The sequence below is a fragment of the Pseudophryne corroboree genome, chromosome 3, assembly GCF_028390025.1.
Source record: "Pseudophryne corroboree isolate aPseCor3 chromosome 3, aPseCor3.hap2, whole genome shotgun sequence".
NCBI lineage: Eukaryota > Metazoa > Chordata > Amphibia > Anura > Myobatrachidae > Pseudophryne > Pseudophryne corroboree.
The window spans coordinates 28,371,200-28,390,019 of NC_086446.1; positions in this window are offsets into that span (position 1 = coordinate 28,371,200).

Below are 18,820 nucleotides of genomic sequence, written 5' to 3' on the forward strand. Positions count from 1 at the left end.
TGTGGAGGCAGAGCAATTGCCGGTAATGGTGATGTCACCCCCTAGGGAGTCGACACCGGAATGGATGGCTTTAGTTATGGAATTACGTGATAATGTTAGCACATTACAAAAGTCAGTTGACGAAATGAGACGGCCGGAAAACCAGTTAGTACCGGCTCAGGCGTCTCAGACACCGTCAGGGGCTGTAAAACGTCCCTTACCTCAGTCAGTCGACACGGGTACCGACACAGATGAATCTAGTGTCGACGGTGAAGAAACAAACGTATTTTCCAATAGGGCCACACGTTATATGATCACGGCAATGAAGGAGGCTTTGCAGATCTCTGATACTGCTGGTACCTCAAAAAGGGGTATTATGTGGGGGGTGAAAAAACTACCTGTAGCTTTTCCAGAATCAGAGGAATTGAATGACGTGTGTGACGAAGCGTGGGTTAACCCAGATAGAAAACTGCTAATTTCCAAGAAGTTATTGGCATTATACCCTTTCCCACCAGAGGTTAGGGCGCGCTGGGAAACACCCCCTAGGGTGGATAAGGCGCTCACACGTTTATCAAAGCAAGTGGCGTTGCCGTCTCCTGATACGGCCGCCCTCAAGGATCCAGCAGATAGGAGGCTGGAAACTACACTGAAGAGTATATACACACATACTGGTGTTATACTGCGACCGGCAGTAGCCTCAGCCTGGATGTGCAGTGCTGGGGTAGTGTGGTTGGATTCTCTGACTGAAAATATTGATACCCTGGATAGGGACAGTATTTTATTGACTCTAGAGCAATTAAAGGATGCTTTTCTTTATATGCGAGATGCTCAGAGGGATATTTGTACTCTAGCATCAAGAGTAAGCGCGATGTCCATATCTGCCAGAAGAAGTTTATGGACGCGACAGTGGTCAGGTGATGCGGATTCCAAAAGGCATATGGAAGTATTGCCATATAAAGGAGAGGAATTATTTGGGGTCGGTCTTTCGGACCTGGTGGCCACGGCAACTGCCGGCAAATCCACTTTTTTACCTCAGACCCCCTCCCAACAGAAAAAGACACCGTCTTTTCAGCCGCAGTCCTTTCGCTCCTATAAAAACAAGCGACCAAAAGGACAGTCTTATCTGCCGCGAGGCAGAGGAAGGGGTAAGAGAGGGCAGCAAGCAGCCCCTGCCCAGGACCAGAAGCCCGCCCCGGGTTCTACAAAGCCATCAGCATGACGCTGGGGCTTTACAAGCGGACTCAGGAGCGGTGGGGGGTCGACTCAAGATTTTCAGCAATCAGTGGGCTCGCTCACAAGTGGACCCGTGGATCCTGCAGATAATATCTCAGGGTTACATGTTGGAGTTCGAAAGGTCTCCCCCTCGCCGGTTCCTAAAGTCTGCTTTACCAACGTCTCCCTCAGAAAGGACGTCGGTTTTGGAAGCCATTCACAAGCTGTATTCTCAGCAGGTGATAGTCAAGGTACCCCTCCTACAACAGGGAAAGGGGTATTATTCCACACTATTTGTAGTACCGAAGCCGGACGGTTCGGTAAGACCTATTCTAAACCTGAAATCCTTGAACCTGTACATACAGAAATTCAAGTTCAAGATGGAGTCACTCAGAGCAGTGATAGCGAATCTGGAAGAAGGGGACTTCATGGTGTCCCTGGACATAAAAGATGCTTATCTGCATGTCCCAATTTACCCCTCACACCAAGGGTATCTCAGGTTCGTGATACAAGACTGTCATTATCAGTTTCAAACGCTGCCGTTTGGTTTGTCCACGGCCCCTCGGGTCTTTACCAAGGTAATGACCGAAATGATGGTTCTTCTACGAAGAAAAGGCGTATTAATTATCCCTTACTTGGACGATCTCCTGATAAGGGCAAAGTCCAGAGAACAGCTGGAAGTCGGTGTAGCACTAACCCAGGTAGTGCTTCAGCAACACGGGTGGATTCTGAATCTTCCAAAATCTCAATTGACCCCGACAACTCGTCTGCTGTTCCTGGGAATGATTCTGGACACGGTTCAGAAAAAGGTGTTTCTCCCGGAGGAGAAAGCAAGGGAGTTATCCGAACTTGTCAGGAACCTCCTAAAACCAGGAACTGTGTCAGTACATCAATGCACAAGAGTCCTGGGAAAGATGGTGGCTTCTTACGAAGCGATTCCATTCGGCAGATTCCATGCACGGACATTTCAGTGGGATCTGCTGGACAAATGGTCCGGATCGCATCTGCACATGCATCAGCGGATAACACTGTCACCAAGAACAAGGTTGTCTCTCCTGTGGTGGTTGCAGAGTGCCCATCTGTTAGAGGGCCGCAGATTCGGCATACAGGACTGGGTCCTGGTGACTACGGATGCCAGCCTACGAGGCTGGGGAGCAGTCACACAGGGAAGAAACTTCCAGGGCGTGTGGTCAAACCTGGAGACGTCCCTTCACATAAATATACTGGAGCTAAGAGCGATCTACAATGCTCTAAGCCTGGCAAAATCGCTGCTTCAGGGTCAGCCGGTGTTGATCCAGTCGGACAACATCACGGCAGTCGCCCACGTAAACCGACAAGGCGGCACGAGAAGCAGAAGAGCAATGACAGAAGCTGCAAGGATTCTGCGCTGGGCGGAGAATCATGTCATAGCACTGTCAGCAGTGTTCATCCCGGGAGTGGACAACTGGGAAGCAGACTTCCTCAGCAGACACGACCTTCACCCGGGAGAGTGGGGACTTCATCCAGAAGTCTTCCACATGATTGTGAACCGTTGGGAAAGACCAAAGGTGGACATGATGGCGTCTCGCCTCAACAAAAAATTGGACAGATATTGCGCCAGGTCAAGAGACCCTCAGGCAATAGCTGTGGACGCTCTGGTAACACCGTGGGTGTACCAGTCAGTGTATGTGTTCCCTCCTCTGCCTCTCATACCAAAGGTACTGAGAATTATACGGAAAAGAGGAGTAAGAACAATACTGGTGGCTCCGGACTGGCCAAGAAGAACTTGGTATCCGGAACTTCAAGAGATGCTCACGGAGGATCCGTGGCCTCTACCTCTAAGAAGGGATCTGCTTCAGCAGGGACCTTGTATGTTCCAAGACTTACCGCGTCTGCGTTTGACGGCATGGCGGTTGAACGCCGGATTCTAAAAGAAAAGGGCATTCCAGAGGAAGTTATTCCTACCTTGATTAAGGCTAGAAAGGAAGTGACTGTACAACATTATCACCGCATTTGGCGAAAATATGTTGCGTGGTGTGAGGCCAAGAAGGCTCCAACGGAAGAATTTCAATTGGGTCGATTCTTACATTTCCTGCAAGCAGGATTGTCTATGGGCCTAAAATTGGGGTCCATTAAAGTTCAAATTTCGGCCTTATCAATCTTCTTCCAGAAGGAATTGGCATCAGTGCCTGAAGTACAAACTTTTGTCAAAGGTGTACTACATATACAACCCCCAATAGTGCCTCCAGTGGCACCGTGGGATTTGAACGTAGTTTTGAATTTTCTCAAATCTCATTGGTTTGAGCCTCTAAAATCGGTAGATTTAAAATACCTTACATGGAAGGTAACCATGCTATTGGCCCTGGCTTCAGCCAGGAGAGTTTCAGAGTTGGCGGCTTTATCATACAAAAGCCCATATCTGATTTTCCATTCGGACAGGGCAGAACTGCGGACACGTCCTCATTTTCTCCCTAAGGTGGTTTCGGCTTTTCACTTGAACCAGCCTATTGTGGTGCCTGCGGCTACTAGCGACTTGGAGGACTCCAAGTTACTGGACGTTGTCAGAGCATTAAAAATATATATTTCAAGGACAGCTGGAGTCAGAAAATCTGACTCGTTTATATTGTATGCACCCAACAAGATGGGTGCTCCTGCGTCTAAACAGACGATTGCACGTTGGATCTGTAGCACAATCCAACTTGCACATTCTGTGGCAGGCCTGCCACAGCCTAAATCTGTAAAGGCCCACTCCACAAGGAAAGTGGGCTCATCTTGGGCGGCTGCCCGAGGGGTCTCGGCATTACAACTTTGCCGAGCAGCTACGTGGTCAGGGGAGAACACGTTTGTAAAATTTTACAAATTTGATACTCTGGCTAAGGAGGACCTGGAGTTCTCTCATTCGGTGCTGCAGAGTCATCCGCACTCTCCCGCCCGTTTGGGAGCTTTGGTATAATCCCCATGGTCCTGACGGAGTCCCAGCATCCACTAGGACGTTAGAGAAAATAAGAATTTACTTACCGATAATTCTATTTCTCATAGTCCGTAGTGGATGCTGGGCGCCCATCCCAAGTGCGGATTGTCTGCAATACTTGTACATAGTTATTGTTACAAAGATCGGGTTATTACTATTGTTGTGAGCCATCTTTTCAGAGGCTACTTCGTTTTTTGTTATCATACTGTTAACTGGATTCAGATCACAAGTTGTACGGTGTGATTGGTGTGGCTGGTATGAGTCTTACCCGGGATTCAAGATCCTTCCTTATTGTGTACGCTCGTCCGGGCACAGTACCTAACTGAGGCTTGGAGGAGGGTCATAGGGGGAGGAGCCAGTACGCACCATGTGATCCTAAAAGCTTTATTTAGATGTGCCCTGTCTCCTGCGGAGCCCGCTATTCCCCATGGTCCTGACGGAGTCCCAGCATCCACTACGGACTATGAGAAATAGAATTATCGGTAAGTAAATTCTTATTTTTGAGACTGAAACGCGCCATGTAGGGGGCGTGGCTTAGCCGCATAGCTCTGACCAGCGCCATCTTCTCTCTCCTCAGAAGCTGCAGAGACGCTGACCCTGTCCTCCGCACTGCTGTACAAGTAACAGGGTGAAAAACGGGGGGGAGGGGGCACAGGCAATTTGATGCTGATTGATTATATTAAAAGCGCTAACAGGGCTGGGCAGTCACCTTACTGGTCTCAGTACCGGGATAGGTGCTGGGTGTGGGCTGGCAGATCTCTTTCTCTCTGTCCCTCTTGCAGGCTTTATTGCGGGTCTGTCTCCTATAGCCCCAGTGTGCTTGTGGCTGTAGGTACGTGTGTGTCCACATGTCTGAGGCGGAATGCTCTTCCCAGGAGGGGGCTGGAGTGGGGACTGAAAATACTGTGAGAGTGGCTGTGTCGGCACCGCCGATGGATGATTGGGTGAATATGTTGAGTGTTTTAAATGAAAATGTGACAAAATTGACTAAGAGATTTGATAAATCTGAGTCTAAGAAGCAAACATGGAGAAAATCCATGGAAGATGCTTTGCCACAGACTCAGACCCCTTTGGGTCGCAGAAACGTGCATTTGCCCAGATAGTAGATACAGATACCGACATGGACTCTGCTTCCAGTGTCAACTATAGTGATGCCAGATTACATCCAAAACTGGCCAAGAGTATTCGGTACATGATTGTGGCGATAAAGGACGTATTACATATTACTGAGGACCCTGCTGTCCTTGATACTAGGGTCTGTATGTATAAAGGAAAGAAACCTGAGGTAACGTTTCCTCCCTCTCATGAACTGAACGCGCTTTTTGAAAAGGCTTGGGAAAACCCTGACAAGAAGGTACAGGTTCCCAAAAGAATTCCAGTGGCATATCCATTTCCATTTGGGGACAGGGAAAAGTGGGAGTCAATCCCCACGGTGGACAATGCTCTATCGCGTCTATCCAAAAAGGTGGCACTTCCGTCCCCTGACATGGCAGCCCTAAAGGATCCTGCGGATCGTAAGCAGGAGAATACACTAAAATCCATTTATGTCACTACAGGGTCGCTACTCAGGCCTGACGTTGCTTCGGCATGGGTGAGTAGCGCTACTGAAAAGTGGGCAGATAACTGGTCATCTGAGATAGATACCCTGGACAGGGATAACGTGCTTTTGACTCTGGGTCACATCAGGGACGCTGCAGCATATTTAAAAGAAGCTGTAAGGGATATTTGCCTTTTGCGTTCAAGGGCCAATGCCATGACGGTCTTTGCAAGGAGAGCGTTGTGGTTACGTCAATGGAATGCTGATGCTGACTCTAAGAAGGCGATGGAGTCTCTACCGTTTAACGGTCGGGTTGTGTTTGGCGACGGCCTCACTGACCTGGTGTCTACGGCTACCGTGGGTAAGTCTTCCTTTTTACCTTATATCCCTGCACAGCAGAAGAATTCGCCTCACTATCAGATACAGTCTTTTCAGCCCAATAGATTCAAAAAAGGACGTGGGTCCTCCTTCCTTGCTGCAAGGGGGAGAGGTCGGGGGAAAAAGGTCACAGGCTGTGGCAAGTTCCCAGGAGCAGAAGTCCTCTCCGGCTTCTACCAAATCCACCGCATGACGCTGGGCTCCTCTGGTCACCTGCCCCCTGCAGTATCTAATTGGTATTACATACAGATATATACACATACTGGGGACACCATCAGGAGCACCAGGGACACCACACATATAGGACAGTCCTTACTCCTCACTGGTGATGTGTCCTGATGGTGTGTGACTGAGCTTTTATCTCTCTCTAGCACATACCTCTCTGATATACCTGTTTTCTCTGACGTCCTAAGTGGATGCTGGGACTCCGTAAGGACCATGGGGAATAGCGGCTCCGCAGGAGACCGGGCATAACTAAAGAAAGCTTTAGGACTACCTGGTGTGCACTGGCTCCTCCCACTATGATCCTCCTCCAGACCTCAGTTAGAATCTTGTGCCCGGCTGAGCTGGATGCACACTAGGGGCTCTCCTGAGCTCCTAGAAAGAAAGTATAATTTTAGGTTTTTTATTTTACAGTGAGATCTGCTGGCAACAGACTCACTGCTAAGAGGGACTAAGGGGAGAAGAAGCGAACCTACCTGCTTGCAGCTAGCTTGGGCTCCTTAGGCTACTGGACACCATTAGCTCCAGAGGGATCGAACACAGGACCCGACCTCGATCGTTCGGTCCCGGCGCCGCGCCGCCGTCCCCCTTACAGAGCCAGAAGCAAGAAGTTGGTCCGGAAAATTGGCGGCAGAAGACTTCGGTCGCCATTGCTCCTCATGCACACCTCACACTCCGGTCACTGATTATATAGCGCTCTGATGTGTGCTGGCATACTCTCTCTGTCTCCCCAAAGGGCTTTGTGGGGTCCTGTCCTCAGTCAGAGCATTCCCTGTGTGTGTGCGGTGTGTCGGTACGGCTGTGTCGACATGTTTGATGAGGAGGCTTATGTGGAGGCGGAGCAGATGCCGATAAATGTGATGTCACCCCCTGCAGGGCAGACACCTGAGTGGATGGACTTGTGGAAGGAATTACGTGAAAGTGTCAACTCCTTACATAAAAAGTTTGACGACGTACCAAATATGGGACAGCCGGCTTCTCAGCTCGTGCCTGCCCAGGCGTCTCAAAGGCCATCAGGGGCTCTAAAACGCCCGCTACCTCAGATGGCAGACACAGATGTCGACACGGATACGGATACCAGTGTCGACGACGATGAGACTAATGTAATTTCCAATAGGGCCACACGTTACATGATTGAGGCAATGAAAAATGTGTTGCACATTTCTGATCTTACCCCGGGTACCACAAAAAGGGGTATTATGTTTGGGGAGAAAAAACTACCTGTGGTTTTTCCCCCATCTGAGGAGTTAAATGAAGTGTGTGAAGAAGCGTGGGCTTCCCCCGATAAGAAACTGGTAATTTCTAAAAGGTTACTAATGACGTACCCTTTCCCGCCAGAGGATAGGTCACGTTGGGAAACACCCCCTAGGGTGGATAAAGCGCTCACACGCTTGTCAAAGAAGGTGGCACTACCGTCTCCGGATACGGCCGCCCTAAAGGAACCTGCTGATAGAAAGCAGGAGGCTATCCTGAAGTCTGTATATACACACACAGGTATTATACTGAGACCAGCTATTGCTTCAGCATGGATGTGCAGTGCTGCAGCTGCGTGGTCAGATTCCCTGTTGGAAAATATTGATACCCTAGACAGGGACACTATATTGCTAACCATAGAGCATATAAAAGACGCAGTCTTATACATGAGAGATGCACAGAGGGATATTTGCCGGCTGGCATCTAAAATAAGTGCAATGTCCATTTCTGCCAGGAGAGGGTTATGGACTCGGCAGTGGACAGGGGATGCAGATTCTAAAAGGCACATGGAAGTTTTGCCTTATAAGGGTGAGGAGTTGTTCGGGGATGGTCTCTCAGACCTCGTTTCCACAGCAACAGCTGGGAAGTCAGCATTTTTACCCCATGTTCCCTCACAGCCAAAGAAAGCACCGTATTATCAGGTACAGTCCTTTCGGCCCCAGAAGGGCAAGCGGGGAAAAGGCGCGTCCTTTCTGCCCAGAGGCAGAGGTAGGGGGAAAAAGCTGCAGCATACAGCCAGTTCCCAGGAGCAAAAGTCCTCCCCCGCTTCCTCCAAGTCCGCCGCATGACGGTGGGGCTCCACAGGCGGAGCCAGGTACGGTGGGGGGCCGGCTCAAAAACTTCAGCAATCAGTGGGCTCACTCACGGGTGGATCCCTGGATCCTTCAAGTAGTATCTCAGGGGTACAAGCTGGAATTTGAGACGTCTCCCCCCCGCCGTTTCCTCAAATCTGCCTTGCCAACAACTCCCTCAGGCAGGGAGGCTGTGCTAGAGGCAATTCACAAGCTGTATTCCCAGCAGGTGATAGTCAAGGTGCCCCTCCTTCAACAAGGACGGGGTTACTATTCCACGATGTTTGTGGTACCGAAACCGGACGGTTCGGTGAGACCCATTTTAAATTTGAAATCCTTGAACACATATATAAAAAAATTCAAGTTCAAGATGGAATCGCTCAGGGCGGTTATTGCAAGCCTGGACGAGGGGGATTACATGGTATCACTGGACATCAAGGATGCTTACCTGCAATGTCCCCATTTACCATCCTCACCAGGAGTACCTCAGATTTGTGGTACAGGATTGTCATTACCAATTCCAGACGTTGCCGTTCGGCCTGTCCACAGCACCGAGGGTATTTACCAAGGTAATGGCCGAAATGATGATACTCCTTCGAAAAAAGGGAGGTTTAATTATCCCGTACTTGGACGATCTCCTGATAAAGGCGAGGTCCAGGGAGCAGTTGTTGGTCGGGGTAGCACTATCTCAGGAGGTGCTACAACAGCACGGTTGGATTCTAAATATTCGAAAGTCACAGCTGGTCCCTACGACGCGTCTACTGTTCCTGGGGATGGTTCTGGACACAGACCAGAAAAAAGTGTTTCTCCCGGAGAAAGCCAAGGAGCTGTCATCTCTAGTCAGAGGCCTCCTGAAACCAAAACAGGTGTCGGTGCATCACTGCACGTGAGTCCTGGGAAAAATGGTAGCTTCCTACGAAGCAATTCCATTCGGCAGGTTCCATGCAAGAACCTTTCAGTGGGACCTGTTGGACAAGTGGTCCGGATCGCATCTTCAGATGCATCGGCTGATAACCCTGTCTCCAAGGACCAGGGTGTCTCTGCTGTGGTGGCTGCAGAGTGCTCATCTTCAAGAGGGCCGCAGATTCGGCATACAGGACTGCGTCCTGGTGACCACGGATGCCAGCCTTTGAGGCTGGGGGGCAGTCACACAGGGAAGAAACTTCCAGGGACTTTGGTCAAACCAGGAGAGTTCCCTACACATAAATATTCTGGAACTGAGGGCCATTTACAATGCCCTAAGTCAAGCAAGACCCCTGCTTCAAAACCAGCCGGTACTGATTCAGTCAGACAACATCACGGCAGTCGCCCATGTAAATCGACAGGGCGGCACAAGAAGCAGGATGGCGATGGCAGAAGCCACAAAGATTCTCCGATGGGCGGAAAATCACGTGTTAGCACTGTCAGCAGTGTTCATTCCGGGAGTGGACAACTGGGAAGCAGACTTCCTCAACAGGCACGACCTCCACCCGGGAGAGTGGGGACTTCATCCAGAAGTCTTCCAAATGATTGTAAACCGTTGGGAAAGGCCACAGGTGGACATGATGGCGTCCCGCCTCAACAAAAAGCTAAAAAGATATTGCGCCAGGTCAAGGGACCCTCAGGCGATAGCGGTGGACGCTCTAGTGACACCGTGGGTGTACCAGTCGGTTTATGTGTTCCCTCCTCTGCCTCTCATACCCAAGGTACTGAGAATAATAAGAAGGAGAGGAGTAAGAACTATACTCGTGGTTCCGGATTGGTCAAGAAGAGCTTGGTACCCAGAACTTCAAGAAATGATCTCAGAGGACCCATGGCCTCTGCCGCTCAGACAGGACCTGCTGCAGCAGGGGCCCTGTCTGTTCCAATACTTACCGCGGCTGCGTTTGACGGCATGGCGGTTGAACACCGGATCCTGAAGGAAAAGGGCATTCCGGAGGAAGTCATTCCTACGCTAATTAAAGCCAGGAAAGATGTAACCGCAAAATATTATCACCGCATATGGCGGAAATATGTTGCGTGGTGTGAGGCTAGGAAGGCCCCAACTGAGGAATTTCAGCTGGGTCGAGTTCTGCACTTCCTACAGTCAGGGGTGACTATGGGCCTAAAATTGGGTTCCATTAAGGTCCAGATTTCGTCTCTGTCGATTTTCTTCCAGAAAGAACTGGCTTCACTGCCTGAAGTTCAGACATTTGTTAAGGGAGTGCTGCATATTCAGTCCCCTTTTGTGCCTCCAGTGGCACCTTGGGATCTCAACGTGGTGTTGGGTTTCCTAAAGTCACATTGGTTTGAGCCACTTAAAACCGTGGATTTAAAATATCTCACGTGGAAAGTGGTCATGCTGTTGGCCTTGGCTTCGGCCAGGCGTGTGTCAGAATTGGCGGCTTTGTCATCTAAAAGCCCTTATCTGATTTTCCATATGGATAGGGCAGAATTGAGGACTCGTCCCCAGTTTCTCCCTAAGGTGGTATCAGCTTTTCATTTGAACCAACCTATTGTGGTGCCTGCGGCTACTAGGGACTTGGAGGATTCCAAGTTACTGGACGTAGTCAGGGCCTTGAAAATATATGTTTCCAGGACGGCTGGAGTCAGGAAAACTGACTCGCTATTTATCCTGTATGCACCCAACAAGCTGGGTGCTCCTGCTTCGAAGCAGACTTGCTCGCTGGATCTGTAGCACAATTCTTCTTGCGCATTCTGCGGCTGGACTGCCGCATCCTAAATCTGTAAAAGCCCATTCCACGAGGAAGGTGGGCTCTTCTTGGGCGGCTGCCCGAGTGGTCTCGGCTTTACAACTTTGCCGAGCTGCTACTTGGTCAGGGTCTAGCACTTTTGCAAAATTCTACAAATTTGATACCCTGGCTGAGGAGGACCTTGAGTTTGCTCATTCGGTGCTGCAGAGTCATCCGCACTCTCCCGCCCGTTTGGGAGCTTTGGTATAATCCCCATGGTCCTTACGGAGTCCCAGCATCCACTTAGGACGTCAGAGAAAATAAGATTTTACTCACCGGTAAATCTATTTCTCGTAGTCCGTAGTGGATGCTGGGCGCCCATCCCAAGTGCGGATTGTCTGCAATACTTGTATATAGTTATTGTTAACTAAAGGGTTATTGTTGAGCCATCTGTTGAGAGGCTCAGTTATATTTCATACTGTTAACTGGGTATAGTATCACGAGTTATACGGTGTGATTGGTGTGGCTGGTATGAGTCTTACCCGGGATTCAAAATCCTTCCTTATTGTGTCAGCTCTTCCGGGCACAGTGTCCTAACTGAGGTCTGGAGGAGGGTCATAGTGGGAGGAGCCAGTGCACACCAGGTAGTCCTAAGGCTTTCTTTAGTTGTGCCCAGTCTCCTGCGGAGCCGCTATTCCCCATGGTCCTTACGGAGTCCCAGCATCCACTACGGACTACGAGAAATAGATTTACCGGTGAGTAAAATCTTATTATATCCTCATATAAAATCGGCGCACCCTGTATCTGTGTACGTAAATAATGTATTCTCCCTGTACTTTTATTTCCTGAGCTTAGAGGATGACGCTATAAAGATCTCTCTTTTTGAGACTCAGTATTTTGCTGTATGTACTAATGCTACAGTGTAATATTGTGTAGTTTTATTGCTCTGATTTTCAGTGTATGAAATGCCAGATAATCATCTACTTTCCAGTATAGGGATTTGAGGGACTGAATGGTTGTGATAATTAAGTGAATTATAATTAAAACCTGCTATTGTTTATTCTCTATATCAGTGTTTGAGTTTCAATGTGTTACGACAGGAAAGAAAACATGGTGACGTCTCCTTGAAGATTTATTATGTACGTCCATACAGACCAAGCAAAATCAAATTGCAAGCTAATGGCACATTGATTATACAATTCTTATATACCAAATCTGTTTATAACAAGCAAATCAAACATTAAAGGTGGGTACACACTAGGTGACAGGGAAATGCCGGTGATGAACAACTATAGCGTTCAACAATATAGCGTTCAATGATAACGATCAGTGACATCACCGCCGGCATTCCCGAACATGCAGCTCATGCTGATATTGACATGTTGACCTCCATGTTGGCTCAATATTGGGGATCGCAGAACGGTGTGCTGGAGCACTCATTGTTCATCGGTCACCAATATTGCCCCCATACACACTGGACGATTTCAGCCTAAAAATAAACTATAACATTTCTGCAGCAGGGCACATTGGTTTCCACAGGGAAACATCGGGGGTGTAGAGTGGAACCAGAGGCACCAACAGGTAAAGCTTTAGCTGTCCCAGGAAGCATAGGGGCCTCCTCTATAACCCCGCCTCCAGGCACTGTGAGCTCAGTTTTGAGTTGGTGCCTGCAGCAGCAGGTCACTGAATGGGGGCTGCACTGAGCAGCCCTGAAAGCTTGAAAGAATATGACTTTGCTATGAGCTGGCAGCACTGTAAGTCAGTGTGACATTCGGTGCTCAGCTCCATCACCTCCCAAGTGGCACCATGCCCTCACGTTGGCCTGGTTCCTGTTACCTACGGCAGAGGCATCCCGACTTAGGCCCGGTCGCAGACTGCTCTCTGGGATCACGTGGCTGCTACGAGGAGGAGGTAAGAGGGTTTAACAGGTGGGACCCAACATTAAACCGTGATCCATCCATTATCTGAGGAGACGGACCGTGGTGCTGGTGTGGACACTGTCACTGGGCAGGAACCCCACTAGATCTCCAGGGCATCGGAACACAGGTCAGATGTATTAGCACCAGTTTGGTAAGGCTCCATAGTACCTGTAGCCCCTTCACACTGTCCAGGGTGCCATCTCGCAGATTTCCCGCCCTGGAGCTGCCTCACTCTCCCTCACAGAGACTCTGAGCACCACCATCTTACAGAAAGCAGCAGCATGTCTCCGGGACTGCTGGGCAAGGTCTCCCATATAAAGCCTCCTGTGTACAGCACTATATCTTTACATTCACTTGAGTATCCTACACATCTTAGATTGTACATTAGTTGAGAAAAGGTGTATATTGCAGAGTATATGGGGCATAATTTAGACCTGATCGGTGCTGTGCGAATTTGCACAGCAGCCGATCAGGTCTTAAGTGTGCCGGCAGTGCACCAGCGCATGGCTGACGGCTGTCGTAGCCTAGCGATCACCTCTGCCTGATTGACAGGCGTGATGGCGGGGTTAAGCCACCATTAAGGGGGCACGGTCCGGACCACCAGGCGTGGCTAGACCGTGCCGGGGGCTGTCCACGGTGGCTGCGTGACGTCACACAGCGACGAGTAGCTCCCAGCCAGCGCGCAGGACCTGTGCTGGCCGGGAGCTACTCGTGAAGTACAAAAGCATCGCCACTGTGCGATGCTTTTGTACTTCTGTGTGGGGGGAGGGGGGACATGCCTGACATCAGAGGCGGACTAGCCCTGTGCTGGGTGTCCCCCCGCATGTCAGGGCTACGATCAGGTCTGAATTAGGCCCATTGTACGAGTATTCTGCTATATCCTCTGGTCTGTGACCATGCTGTGATATATATTTACAAGTTCAGTGCAGCTGTATTTTGATAATTTCTGCATTGCCTGTGACTGCGTGTGCCTGTATCTGCTGTGTGGTTTCACTTTCAGTGTTTCCCAGATATAACTGTCACTATATTCTGTACCCTAGGCTAGGTGCGTCTGGGCCGTACAATATAGTGTGCACAGAGTTTATTTATATTCTATATAAGTATATTACTCCTGTGTTACAGTCACATTATACCCTGTCTTATTCCACAGGTTATTGTATTTGTCTCGCTATATAATCATACTGTGTAAAGGAGGGTACACACGGAGAGATCCATGTTTAAAATCTAAGCAATCTGACTAGATTGCTTTTAAGCATGGATCTGCCGTGTGTATGCCCCCCAGCACGGCTCAATCTAGCGGGTCGCTTACTTCAGCGATGTGTGAAGTGAGCGGCTCCTCCCCAACGTTGAGAGGTGTGCTGAGCGGTCTGTGTTAAGATCGCTCAGCACACATCTCTCCCTTAAGTCCAATTGTTTAAAATGGGGGTCATTCCGAGTTGATCACTCGCTGCCGTTTTTCGCAGCATAGCGATTAGGCTAAAAACCGGCTGTGGCCCTCATTCCGAGTTGTTCGCTCGCTAGCAGATTTTAGCAGCATTGCACACGCTAGGCCGCCGCCCTCTGGGAGTGTATCTTAGCTTAGCAGAATTGCGAACGAAAGATTAGCGGAATTGCAAATATAAATAATTCTTAGCAGTTTCTCAGTAGGTCGAGACTTACTCCTACACTGCGATCAGCTCAGCCCGTTTCGTTCCTGGTTTGACGTCACAAACACGCCCTGCGTTCGGCCAGCCACTCCCCCGTTTCTCCAGACACTCCCGCGTTTTATCCTGGCACGCCTGCGTTTTTCCGCACACTCCCAGAAAACGGTCAGTTTCCGCCCAGAAACACCCACTTCCTGTCAATCACACTCCGATCACTTCAACGATGGAAATTCATCGGTCGGACGTGAGAAAATCTACTAAGTTTTGAGCTAAAATACTTAGCGCATGCGCACTGCGTACCATGCGCATGCGCATTTTCGCCTTAATCGCTCCGTTGCGAAAATCGGCAACGAGCGAACAACTCGGAATGACCCCCATAGTTTTGTCATCTCAACTGCTCATTGCAGGTTCCCACAAGTGGCCTTACAATCCGCACTACCAGTACACTGCTTCTTCCTTACCTCTCAGCAAGTATACATGGGAATCATTACCATCTTCTGAGACAGACACTATCCACTGGATCATCAGTGGTACCATGGCCCTCATTCCGAGTTGATCGCTCGCAAGGCGATTTTAGCAGAGTTACACACGCTAAGCCGCCGCCTACTGGGAGTGAATCTTAGCATCTTAAAATTGCGAACGATGTATTCGCAATATTGCGATTACAAACTACTTAGTAGTTTCAGAGTAGCTTCAGACTTACTCGGCATCTGCGATCAGTTCAGTGCTTGTCGTTCCTGGTTTGACGTCATAAACACACCCAGCGTTCGCCCAGACACTCCTCCGTTTCTCCAGCCACTCCTGCGTTTTTTCCGGAAACGGTAGCGTTTTCATCCACACGCCCATAAAACGCCGTGTTTCCGCCCAGTAACACCCATTTCCTGTCAATCACATTACGATCGCTGGAGCGATGAAAAAGCCGTGAGTAAAATTACTATCTTTATAGCAAATTTACTTGGCGCAGTCGCAGTGCGGACTTTGCGCATGCGCACTAAGCGGAAAATCGCTGTGATGCGATGAAAATTACCGAGCGAACGACTCGGAATGAGGGCCCATATACGGTGGATTGTACTCCTGGTTGCGGAGGCCTGTGCTAAGTTTTGGTGGTTGGGCCAGCCCTGGGTGCTGAAGTGTGGATCCTGGGTTGTGTCCATATATTAGGGAACATATTTCAGCTATCCAGCCTGGGTTCCTGAGAAGTACTTAATTTATAAGATTCTAGTCTGGTTACAGTGTGTATTTTCTATGTGTAATTTGACTCTTTATAGTCGTATCCAAGTTGTGTTGGATTGTTTTAAATAAAAGATTTCTCATACATCCTAGAGGATGCTGGGGTCCATTTCATGACCATGGGGTATAGACTGTTCCGCAGAAGCCATGGGCACTCCAAGACTTTTCAAAGGGTGTGAACTGGCTCCTCCCCCTATGCCCCTCCTCCAGACCTCAGTTTTAGAAATGTTCCCAGGCAGACTGGATGCACTCCAGGGGAACTCTACTAAGTTTCTCTGAAAAGACTTTATGTAAAAAAAATTATTTTCAGGTAGAACTGCTGGCAACCGTCTCCCTGCTTTGTGGGACTGAGGGGGCAGAAGTAGGACCCAACTTCCTAAAAAGAGTTTCATGGCTTTGCTTCTGGCTGACAGGACACCATTAGCTCCTGAAGGGTACTGAACGCTAGCCGTGTCTAGATGCTCACTTCCACAGCACGCCGTCACCCCTCTCACAGAGCCAGAAGTCAGAAGACAGGTGAGTGTAAGAAGATAGATCTTCAATCAAGATAGTGATGGCTAAAGGTACAGCGCGGCTGGCGGGAGCGCAGCGTGCCATTGCTGCCAACATACACAGGCACTGCAGAGTGCAGGGCGTGGGGGGGGGGGGGGGCGCCCTGGCCAGCAAAATACCTTGTAAACTGGCTAAAATGGGGCATAATATGCCCAGGCACAGCCCTACCCCGCCAGTATATAAAATATGTGAAAAATCTCTGAGGAGAAATGCGTCATTGCGGGGGCGGAGCTTCCTCCTCAGTCAGCCAGCACACTGCCCAGTGCCATTTTCTCTCTCTCTCTCCTCAGGCTGCAGAGACAACGCTGGTCCTCCTCCACTTCTGAATACAAGTATCAGGGTGCAAAACAAGGGAGGGGCACAGCAAATTTGGTGCTTTATAGAGTGTATTTACATTGTAAACAGTGCTGCATGTCAGTGGGCATTTAGTGTTTTCACAGACATTGTGAACTGGCTGCTCCTAACTGTGTCCTTCTGACAGATTTTACTGTGGGTCTGTCCCCTATTAGTCCCGTAGTGTCTGTGGGTTGTGCACGAGTATGACACCTCTGAGGCAGGGAGTTCTTCCCCTGAGGAAGCCATTTTAGGGACACAGAGTTGTAATGTGGTGGCGCTGGCGGCACACCAAGAGCCTGAATGGGTGAGATACGTGATAGTATGCATCATATCAATAGGAGATTAGATAAGTCTGAATCTCATGCAGAATGCTGGAGAAAGTCTGTGGAAGATGTGATTTTTCAGGATTCTGTGTTTCCATCTGCAGGCGACCCCTCTGGGTCACATAAGAGACCGTTTGCAAATATTGTAAATACTGATACCAACACGGACACTGATTCCTGTGTTGACGATAGTGACTCCAGGGAAATAGATCATAAATTGGCGAAAAATATACAATATATGATTGTGGCTAGAAGGGAGGTTTTGGAAGTTACAGAAGCCCCTCCTGTACCACAGGAGAAGGCCTATTTCTATAAAGAAAAGAAATCTAAGGTTACTTTCCCTCCTTCCCACGAGCTAAATACTCTCTTTGAATGGGTGTGGGTGAATCCAGCAAAGAAATTTTGTATTCCCAAAAGGATTCAGATGGCTTATACCTTATCTCTAGAGGATAGGAAAAAATGGGAGTCACCCCCGGTGTTAGACAGTGCACTGTCCAGGTTGACAAAGAAGATGATTCTCCCTGCACCTGGCACGGCTTCACTAAAGGAGCCGGCAGACCGCAAAATGGAGACTACATTAAAATTAATTTATGTTGCCAATGGTACACTGCTCAGGCCCGCGATTGCTTGCGCGGGGGTGAGTCGTGCTATTGAAAAATGGTCAGACAGCTTGTCATCAGAAATTGACACGATTGAAAAAGATGAGATACTCCTTAAGTTAGGGAATATCAAAGATGCTGCCGCATACATGCTAGAAGTGATGAAAAATATTGGACTCTTGGGTTCAACAGCCGCTACCATGGCAGTATCGGCTCGGCGGGCGTTGTGGATTCGCCAGTGGAACGTGGATGCGGATTACAAAAAGAATATGGAGGCTCTCCCATATAAAGGTGAGGCCTTATTTGGCAATGGACTGGATGCGTTAGTCTCGGCGGCTTCCGCAGGTAAGTCAACGTTTTTGCCTTCTGCTCCTGCCCTGGCAAAAAAGACATATCACTCTCACATGCAGTCCTTTCGGCCCAATAAATACAAAAAGGCCAAAGGTTCCCACTTCTCTGCAGGTAGAGGAAGGGGAAAAGGAAAGAAGTCAACAGAGGCTTCAGAATCCCAGGAGCAGAATTCAACCCCTACTTCTGCCAAATCTACAGCATGATGCTGGGGCTCCCTTATGGGAGGCCGCTCGGGTGGGGGCACATCTGAAACTGTTCAGTAAAGGTTGGATTCAATCTGGCCTGAACCCATGGGTTCTGCAAATAGTGTCCCAGGGGTACCGGCAGGAGTTTCAAGATGTCCCCCCATGCCGATATTTCAAATCGACCTTGCCAGCTTCTCTTCCAGAAAGAGAGGCAGTAACTACGGCAATTCAAAAATTATGTCAGGATCAGGTCATAGTCCTGGTACCTTTGTCACAACATGGGGAGGCATTTTATTCAAGCCTCTTTGTAGTTCCGAAGCCGGATGGCTCGGTCAGAACGATTCTAAACCTAAAAAATCTGAATCTCTGCTTGAAAAGGTTCAAGTTCAAAATAGAATCACTGAGGGCAGTGATTTCCAGTCTGGAGGAGGGGACTACATGGTGTCAGTAGACATAAAGGATGCTTACCTGCATGTTCTCATTTATCCTCCTCACCAGGCTTATCTGAGATTCGCGGTTCAGGATTGCCATTACCAATTCCAGACATTGCCTTTTGGTCTCTCCACGGCGTAGAGGCTATTCACCAAGGTGATGGCGGAGATGATGGTCCTCCTTCGTCAAAAAGGAGTCAATAAAATTCCTTATCTGGACGATCTCCTGCTAAAAGCGAGATCCAGGGAGCAGTTGCTACAGAACTTCACACTCTCC